Below are 11,341 nucleotides of genomic sequence, written 5' to 3' on the forward strand. Positions count from 1 at the left end.
TAAACATGCATGTAATGCATTTTCTATAATGTTCAATGTTGTTAAAAAAGACGAATACTTAATAATTGAATTTGGTGGATTCATTTTTATTGATCCTATGTGTTGTATTTTTTATTGAGTTTCTGGGGCCCGTTTCTCAAAAGCTTCTAACTTGTAATACAAGTGGATGCATAATTTATATGGATCCATCTTATATACATCCATGTAATACAAGACGGACTGATCCTTGGGGTCGCATCTATATAAGTATTACACAACTTATTCCCGACTTATCTGGAAAAGACCTAACGATTGGTGCCCCTAGTCGGAATGGTCATAGCATTGCACTTTGCTTGAATATTTGCTTAGGCGGACTAGCCCTGCATAATGTAGCAGCCTAATGCCCCCTCTTTTGTTTGCGACGTAAATTGGAGTTAGTTTATCATTCGGTATTTTGAGTGTGATGAAAAATGTTGGAAATTACTAGTGATGTACCGACTATTGATTTGGCCGGCTAGCCGACTAATCGGCGAACGGATGGCCGATTAGTCGGCTAGTCAGCCAGATCATTAATTTCGCCTAAGTTCGGTTAAGATGCACTTAAAAAAACAATGGTTTTTTACCTTTCGTCGCGCTATTCATCGTAATTTTTTAAGTACCTATATTAGGTAATTAGGGAAAAATAAAATAATTCTAAGGCTATATTTTATACCACAACCGGACAATCAGATAAGAAAGCGATCTCACGGTCAATAATTCGAAAAGTTTTCCTACGAACCATAAATAGGAATTTGAATAAAATATGTGAAAAGCTATGGTAAATATTTGTATGTATGTATGTATGTATAAACTCTTTATTGTACAAAACACAAAACACAAATTACTTAATTATTAATTATTAATTTATTTGCTGTTTACTTCTTTTTGTCCTGTTTTTCTGTCACTTATAAAGTGCCGACTAATCGGCCATTTTTGCTGACTAGTTGCCGACTAATCGCCGACTGCAAATGAGGCCGGATAGTCAGCTTTCCCGACTAGTCGGTACATCCCTATAAATTACCTTTTTACACCAAAGGATGACTCACGTTAGACCGGGCCGTGGCCCGCGGCGTGGAGCTTCCAGGGCTTCGTTTTCCATGGAAAGCACCACGTGACAACCGCGTTTCTGCTTAATACAAAATTAAGCCATAAATTCCATATTTTGCAATATCCTACCAGTAATGGACGGTCGGCTTACGTCGGGTTTTAATTAAATTTGACGCAGGTACGGCCCGGCAGGCAGGATCCAATCTCCTTAATGCATCGCTAGTATCGCTACAAAGCCGCAGGATGCATGCAATTGATCTACCATAGGGGTACTCGGGTTAACAGGGGTTTAGCTCAATAATGGAGGTATACCGGGTGTGGTCTGTAATATGCGCAAAAAATTAAACTGTAGGCTGTACTCCTCATACTGACTAACATTTGTTCAGCGACTTTTAAAAATAACTTGTGGTTTAATTTTTATACACTTTAAAGTTTATTCTAAGACGCAATGTATTGCCAATTTTGTTTTGTTTAAGGCGTGACAAGCAACGTCAATCACAATGATATGGCGTGGCGATGGCGTCCATTGAAGATAATATTTATTTTGTATGAAAAATAGGGAGTCTAAATAATTCATAATTTTTAAAAGTCATAGAACAAAAGTGTCACCGTTTGAGGAGTACAATCTATGTTTTAATTATTTGCTCATATTACAGGCCACACCCGGTATATTCTGTCTAGGAAATAATCTGATTTAACACATTTGAAAACACGACCTACAAACCTGGCGTCGAAACATCGGAAATAAAGGTAATAATACAGTAAAATTATTCATTTTGCGTTTGCGTCAAATCCGGTAGTTCTGATTTTTTGCTGGCTTGTTTATGATGTTGGCCCAATGAATAATCCAAGTTTGTGACCTCGAGCGCCGAACGCAACTTTGTCAAAAATCGAATAAACCGCATTTTTTTTTAGATTTGGGCGATTATAACCCTAAAGTACTAGTTTTTGGTAGTAACTTCCTAGGGCGTTTTTAAAGTAGACTAAATTTGCTACAATATGACACTAGAATTGTCTCTGTACATCTAATATTTTCCGAGATAAAGTCTTTTAAAATTTTATAATTTTACATCAGTTCTTAGCTATAAGGTAATTTATATGGAATTCATCACCGGCACGTTCTTCAAAATATTTATATTCCATAAAAAAATATATGAGTGCCTATTATGAAAAAAAAATTTATTGTAAATAAATATTTTGTAGAACGTGGCGGTGATGAATTCCATATAAATTACCTACCTAACCCTTATATTGTTGCTAAGAACTGATGTAAAATTAAAAAAAATTAAAAGGCTTTATCTCGGATAATATTAGATGTACAGAGACAATTCTAGTGTCTTATTGTAGCAAATTTAGTCTACTTTAAAAACGCCCTAGGAAGTTACTACCAAAAACTAGTACTTTAGGGTTATAATCGCCCAAATCTAAAAAAATTGCGGTTTATTCGATTTTTGACAAAGTTGCGCTCGGCGCTCGAAGTCACAAACTTGGATTATTCATTGGGCCAACATCATAAACAAGCCTGCAAAAAATCAGAACTACCGGATTTGACGCAAAATAGCCAGGTTACAAAATTCGACAAAGTTACTGGATTATAAGAAATAAGGTAACTAAATAAATTCGCGATAGTCCCGATTTCAAATGTTTAAATATGTGTTCAAAATACCTATCTATAGTCTGTCGGATTTCGTTCTAAAATTAGTTATAAGTTATAAGGCTTTAAAATTGTTTGAATATACATAATATATTTACTAAGGAATATCCATTAACACGCGAAGCTTAGGCAAACTAACGCAGAAAGGTCGTAGGTAAACAATACATATTAAATTTTCCCAAAGCTGCCTAAATAGGCTTTGTCAATAACTTAATTAACCCAATTCACTTAACGTTTTCGGAGACAGCCAAATTCAGAGTTTCCTACGTGGAAACCAACGGGAAATCAATAGGTGTTTGTTTATTAAGTTACTTGTTTAGAGTGCATGTTACCTATTTGTTTTTATCATCTTTAACTTATGTAAAAGGGCCTATGTTCAGCAGTGGACGTCTTATGGCTGAGATGATGATGATGATGATGAACTTATGTAATAGTCTAATAGTGCTGGATACAGCGAGTAAACGTACTACTATGTGCTACAGTGAGCCAATGCATGTCGCCGTGTGCCTGCTATACTGCCACAATTCAAAATTTTAGATTTTCTGGATTATTGCAGATTCGTATTCAAAATTGTTCAATTTACGACCTTATTTCGAGAGCCATAGCAAAAAAGGTCTTTAAGAGCCTTTTTCTCACAAGTGGCCTTATGCATTTGACCATAAATTGTCAGACAATTCCCTGCAATACAGCCACTTTTGAGTTGTGGCTATAAAGCACACGTTTTAAATGAAGCTTTTGAGTTGCGTCCTAGAAAATAATAATTAGCTGAGTTACACATATTATTATTATCGCGTACAGTGATCTTGTTCCTATCAAAGTTGATATAAGTTCAAAAACTAAAACCCGACTACTGCAAATCGCGCTCTAAAAAGTATGAAACAAGATAGAATTCTTATCTGAAGTTATCAAACAGGAAATATTATAAATATTATAATTTTTTTAATAAAAAAATACAACGTAATAAAATGTATTACATTTTTAATATATTTACAGAGATATTCAAAGGATCGCCGTAATATAACATTTATAATATTTCCTGTTTGATAACTTCAGATAAGAATTCTTCTTGTTTCATACTTTTAGAGCGCGATTTGCAGTAGTCGGGTTTTAGTTTTTGAACTTATTTTTTATTTAATTAATTTTGGGGTCATGACTTCGTTACTAACTACCTATTCGAAGTCACTTTATATTACTTTTTCGAGGGCATCCCCAGTACAGAAATACACGCAGAACGCCACATATATCGCGCTGCGCTATCCTTTGGCATGGAGGCGCTTTCGGCGCCCAGCTTTGGAACGTGTACAGTGCGCCTCCTACGTCGGGCTACGCCCGACTCTATTACTATGAGGGCGCCGAAGGCGCCCGGCTTTGGAACGCGTAGAGCGTGTCTTGTACGTCGGGCTACGCCTGACTCTTTTAGTATAAGGGCGCCAAAGGCGCCCGGCTTTGGAACGCGTAGAGCGAGCTTCGTACGTCGGGCTACGCCCGACTCTTTTAGTATAAGAGCGCCCAAGGCGCCCGGCTTTGAACGCATACAGTGCGCCTCGTACGACGACGGGCTACGCCCGACGCGTTGAGTATGAGGGCGCCGAAGGCGCCCGGCTTTGGAACACGTACAGCGTGCCCGCACGACTTTTGTACGGCTGTTTCATGCATTTGCCCGGATTTGGTAAGCGTCCGGCGTGTCACGTATGTCGACACTTTTAGTATGAGAAAGTCGAAGTCGCCTGGCTTTGGACTGCTTGCAGCGCGCCAGGTACGTCAGGCTACGCCCGACTCCTCTAGTATGAGGGCGCCGAAGGCGCCCGGCTTTGGAACGCGTACAGCGAGCTTCCTACGTCTCTTGTACTACTGTTTCATACATTTTGGCTGATCTGGACTTCTATACCTATTCACGTTATAAAATATTGCAGGTCATTAAAAAAAACACTATGTTTATAGCGGCCAAGCAAAGCAAATTTATTTTGCAAATACCTTCTTGTATCGCCGTAGTCGGGTAATACGCGGATAGAATCCAGAGCGCTTGTAGATTCGTAATTCGAATTAATTACCTACCCGATAAATTAATGTTTCATCGGGTGCATGCAAGCAAAGCCGGTCGCAAAAGCTAACAATATTTATATATTTGAAATGAGCTAACTGAGCTCTTTCAAATGATATACATCACGTAATCATTACTTATTTTTATTTTTTCGTTCGTGACTTTATGACCTCTAGAGGACGCCTTGTTCATTTTTTTGTGACTTCATATAGCCTATAACCAGCGGACGATTAAGATAATTCGAATGACATATCGTTTGTCAAATTATAATGTGTACTTTAGAAGTTATGAGGGAACAAATGAACATACATACATACATACCCACATACATACCGGTCAAAATCATAACCCTCCTTTTGCGTTGCCGTAGTCGGGTAAAAATAAAGGGATTTTAACTATTTTGGTGTTTTTATTTATATTTGCATGGTAACCTTTATCCAATAATTTTGTGTTTAAATTTGGCCGCATCTCAAAATCTTTAAAAAACGTTTCTGCAATACGGCCACAACTCTAAATACCTGTCTTTCGGGCCTTGTGTCTTAAAAAATATACATTTCTTTTAAAAAGTGGCATGGTCATAAGGAGGGTTATATCATTCCGAGTAAAAAAAGCTAAATTTTAAATTCATAGACCTAAAACTAAAGGAGTAAGATCCTATTAAACACCCTGAACTATACTCTCAAAACTTTGAGACGCGATTTCTCGAAAAAACGGTTTTTTGAGATGTGGCAGTGTAGCAGGCACACGGCGATGTATGTGTCAAATTCAGTCGCAAATAAATCTTTAAACGGTGCACAGCACACGTCTATTATCTCTAAGATCATCGCCTAGTAGGTACCCACAGTACAAGATTTGCTTAGTTTGGGGTTAGGTCGATCTGTGTAAGAGTATAGGGGGATACCCCTATAATATGTATTTAATAGTTGGAATGCGTGTAGCTAAAACAGCAGACATTTGGTAAGCGAATAAAGACAATAAATAAAGCCATATTTTAGGTTATTCCAGGCAGAAATAAATCAAGAGAGAGGTAAATCAAGGTAATTGAATATAATTCGCGTTAGACCCGTCTATAATGTGAGTTAATATGTATTCAAAACGCGAAAGTATAAAATATTATATTCCAGGCAGTATCCGAACTTCCGTTCTGAATTCAAGAATAAACATTAATCTACAGTTTAAAATACATCCCTACCTGTCGGCAAATCATCCCGAAAGTTGGCAACCCGTTAATTGTTCGGCTCGGGGTCAACTTTCATTTGTTTTTGCCCTAAACTGGGATTTTCACGTGAATTCCAAAAGGTTTTGTTTTAAAATTTTCTCTGTTACTAGCTACACATACCTACAGGTAATATAGGTTTTCTAAAAAAAACTCTTGTACATACCTATTGTATAGATAGATACCTCTAGCAAGCATGGTAAAACGGCCAAGGTGCTCCAATATATCTAAAGATGCACCTTGACATGTACATAATAGAGGTTTGTTCAAATCAGGGATGTTGCGGATGCAGATTTTTCTACATCCGCGGATGTGAATGCGGATATTTCAAAATTTTAAAAGCTCACACCGTACCGACCTGTTGCACGTCCGCATCAAGCTCCGCATCAATTTTATGCGGATGCGGATGCAGATGCGGATGTTGAAAATAATGCGGAAGGTCCGCGGTTGCGGATGCGGATGCGAATAGTCACAACATCCCTGGTCCAAATATTTGTGAACATCTTGGCCGCACCGATATATTTGATGGCGATGGTACCTAGCACTTCTACTAATGCTACCACTAACCACTAACTAATACTATTACGCTACTTAGTTTCACAGGCTTTATTTGAGTACAGTCACCCGCAATAATATGTTACTCTTCGAACGCCGCAAAAATATGTGACACGCTCTTATGGCTCTACGAATAAGATCGTGTCAGATATTTTTGCGGCCTTCATTGTGTAACATATTATTTCAGGTGACTGTACCTAGCACTTCTAATGCTACCACTACTAATACTATTACGCTACTTAGTTTCACAGGCTTTATTTGAGTAGTACATACATGCGAGTATCGAGACTATCTGCCGTATTCGAACTCCAAGATATTCACAAGAGACGACACGTACAAGATCCATTCTAGATACGTTATAGTTTAGATATCAACTAGTTCTCTTTTGCAGCGCAATTCGGGCAACCAATTTCACTTTTACGTTAGATAGAGTAAGATATCTATTAGATGTGAATTGGATCTCTAAGTCATATCCTGTGGAAATCGTTCAAGAGTATCTCCAGAATCGCGCAAATGTCAAATTTGACAGGTTAGATCTTAAACATATCGTTATCGTAATCTTGGTGATGTCTAAAAGATATCTAATAGATGTCTATTTCAAACTCCGAATCGGACCCTTACACGCATATCGAGACTATGTATAATAAGGCACGTTTGCACGATCCAGCCACAAGACAGACTAAATTGTTTCCGAGATCTAAGAATAGTCCGTACCATGGAGAAAACATCACAACAGTACCCTGACTCATTATTATAGCCGTTGATCGAGTTGTATTATACGAGAGTAGAGGGATGTAACCAAAACCAAGTGCGAGTCAGACTCGCGCACGAGGGGTTCCGTACCATCACGCAATGATCGGCAAAATATCACGTTTGTTGTTTGCGCTCCCACTTAAATATTTATTTTATTTTGTTTTTAGTAGTTGTTGTTATAGCGGCAATTGAAATACATCATCTGTGAAAATTTCAACTGTCTATCTATCACGGTTCATGAGTTACAGCCTGGGCCTGGTGACAGACAGACAGACGGACGGACAGCGGAGTCTTAGTAAGAGGGTCCCGTATTTAACCCTTTAGGTACGGAATCCTAACAATGTCGTGCTTATAATTCGCGATATTTGCTGAATGTAGAGCCCGTCCTTTTGTTTCGCTTATCAATTAAAACATGACTTTGGGAAAAGGGAGGCTTAAGTATCAATCAATCAAATATTTGTCAATACAATAGCGGAAGCAGTTATAAAGTTGACCCAAAATTTTTTTATTAAGCTATGAGCTTCATCACATATGTTCCTTGAGTAATTCTAAGCATTTCAAGCCTGGGAGGCAATAAGAAATGTGTGTCTACTCGGATTTGTAATGGATTCAAACTTTCAACCCCTTTTTAACCCTGTTAGGGGATGAATTTTACAAAACGCTGAAATTACTTTTCCTGTCTTTTAATAATATCCCCAAATACAAAGATTCAAGTCCCGCGTTCGAAAATTTTTTTGATATCCATACAAACTTTCAACTCCTTTTTCACCACCTTAGGGGATGAATTTTCAAAAACGCTGAAATTAGTTTTCTTGTATTTTAATAATATATCGTTTTACGAAGTTTCAAATTCCTAGCTTAAAATAAAACTTGAACCCCATACAAACTTTCATCCCCTTTTTAACCCCCTTAGGGGTTGAATTTCTCAAAATCGCTTCTTATCTCTTGTACACTTTATAAATGTAATCTAGTGTGCAAATTTCAACTTTCTATCTTTTGTAGTTTCGGCTCCGCGTAGCAAAAATGTCCAACCAAATTTTTCACCTTTTTACGTTTTTCTTGTAAAATTACTATGAAATTGAAAAAACAAATATCAGCAATGAATTCTACGTCTTTGGTTTATACGAAAATGATACCAAACTTGCCCTAGTACCCACCAGGATCAGAGTAGATTTTTTTTAAAGATGACGGATGGCGGCCGTCTTTGTACCCCACCCTCCCCCCCACTTCAGGCTAGAAATGCTTAGAATTACTCAAATATCAGATGTGATGAAGCTCATAGCTTAATAAAAAATTTTTGGGTCATGTATGGCAGCGTTACATAACTGACTCCAGTACAAGGGTTGATTGGTTTTATAAAAAGGACGCGTCATGTTCAACTTCACTGTGCTCCAATTTCACTGAGAGAGATTTTTAACCGACTTCCAAATCTCAAAGAAGGAGGTTATCAATTCGGTTGTATGTTTTTTTTTGTTTTTTTTTATGTTTGTTACTCCATATCTCCGTCATTACTAGATCGATTTTGTAAATTCTTTTTTTGATCGAATGTATATGCATACAGATTGGTCCCGTTTTTGTCAAAACCCAGTTCTGATGATGGGATCCATGAGGAATCGAGGGAACTCCTCAAATCTTAAAGGCATACATATAGTGATTTTTGGGTTTTTATCAACAAATCAAGCATATACACCCAAAAAAGTGACATTTGATGAAGTGGAACTGCTGATGATGATCAGAACGGAACTCTTTAACGACGCATAGTTCACGGTTGGTGATTTGTCCTCTTCGTTATGTTTGTTAAGCAAGTTAAGTTTTTAAGCCACATTTTTGTCAAGCTCGAGTTCTGATGATGGGATCCATGAGGAATCAAGGGAACTCCTCAAATCTTAAAGGCATGCGTATAGAGATTTTTGTATTTACATCAGAAAATCAAGCATTTTCATTAAAAACTGTTGCATTTGATGAAGTGGAACTGCTGATGATGATCAGAACAGAACTCTTCAACGACGCATAGTTCACGGTTGGCGATTTGTCCTCGTCGTTATGTTTGTTAAGCAAGTTAAGTTTTTAAGCCACATTTTTGTCAAGCTCTAGTTCTGATGATGGGATCCATGAGGAATCAAGGGAATTCCTCAAATCTTAAAGACATGCGTATAGAGATTTTTGTATTTACATCAGAAAATCAAGCATTTTCATTAAAAACTGTTGCATTTGATGAAGTGGAACTGCTGATGATGATCAGAACAGAACTCTTAAACGACGCATAGTTCACGTTTGGTGATTTTTCCTTTTCGTTATGTTCGTTAAGCAAGTTAAGTTTTTAAGCCACATTTTTGTCAAGCTCGAGTTCTAATGATGGGACCCAGCAAACATTTTAAGTATTTTTTCCTAGGCTCGAAGAAGATTTTACCAATTTAAGTGAAAATTACGTCCTAAGTCACCAATTATTTTACGTATTGTACACTTTTACTTCCAAGTCAAAATATAGGGATAATAAAACGTAAATTTCACTTCATAAATACACCATGAAGTCAGGGACTTAGGGGTTGAAAATAAGGCAAAATATTAGGTAAAATTAACCTTAAACCCTGACCAATAGGTCAAATTTACTAATAAGGTATTTTAGGTGTATTTGCGACGTAATTATTACTTATACGGGGACTATGAAGTCACGGACTTAATGGTTGAAAATAAGTCGTATTACTAGGTTAAATTAACTTCGTACCCTGACCAATAGGTCAAATATACTAATAAGGCCTTTTAGGTGTATATGCGACGTAATTATTTCTTATACGGAGACCATGAAGTCAGGGACTTAATGGTTGAAAATCTGTCGAAATATTAGGTAATATTAACTTCGAACCCTGACCAATAGGTCAAATGTACTAATAAGGCATTTTAGGTGTATATGCGACGTAATTATTTCTTATACGGGGACCATGTAGTCAGGGACTTAATGGTTGAAAATAAGTCGAAATATTAGGTAAAATTAACTGCAAAGGCTGACCAATAGGTCAAATGTACTAATAAGACATTTTAGGTGTATTTGCGACGTAATTATTTCTTATACGGAGACCTTTAGGTCGTCGATTTTATGTCGATTTAGCTACTAATTTTAGGTAAATGTTACTTAAAATAGATACCAAATTGCGACCATATAGTTAAAATCACTTCTAAAGTACTATCAATACCATAAGGTTGTGCCGCCATTTTCTTTCATTATAACGAGATGCTAAATACGAAATTGCATAATTTAAGTTGTTATATCTTGAATGGTGCCATCGCACGGTACTTCATTGTGCTAATATTCAAAATAAAACAATATTTTTGATCAAGTCAATACACTCACACACACAAATATTCAATTACAACACTCAATTACAAGCAAATATATGCATTTTGATTTTATAAAATGTTGAAAACTTAAATATTTCAAAAGCCCATCGATAGTTTTGTATGTAAACCTAACATACTGCACGAAAAAATTTTCTGTGCACTAGATTTCATCGTTCTTCATCAGCGTAATCGGCCTAAATTATTTTACATGACTTAATGGCCGCCATTATCATTGCACAACTTAAAGTTGTTTTCTTGTTAGACATTTTGTTTCTGAGTGAAAAGAATATATAAGCGTAATGTTTGTGTCTCTTTTTCTCTTCATCGCGTCTCATCTAAATATTGCCTCGCAGAGTAATTATATGGATAAAAATATGTCGCCATCACGTCTAAAGGTGGTAAAGAATACCAAATTAGTACATTTTCACTACGCGGCACGTCGTGGCGACGTCGAATCCACGTCGGAAACATGACCTAGTGTTGACCTAATGGTTGTAATCACTAATTTACCGTCAATAAATACGTCGCCGGCACGTGCGTTTTTTCCCCATTTATGTCGACTCGACGTGCCCACGACGTCGATTCGACGTGCCTCATTTTGGTCTCCTAAATTGTGCGACCTAAAATAGGTGCCTTTTTCGGAATATCGACCAAAAATGTTTGCTGGGGATCCATAAGGAATCGAGTCCTCAAATATTAAAGGCATACGTATAGATTTTTT

Source organism: Cydia fagiglandana, chromosome 4 (genome assembly GCF_963556715.1).
Source record: "Cydia fagiglandana chromosome 4, ilCydFagi1.1, whole genome shotgun sequence".
Lineage (NCBI taxonomy): Eukaryota > Metazoa > Arthropoda > Insecta > Lepidoptera > Tortricidae > Cydia > Cydia fagiglandana.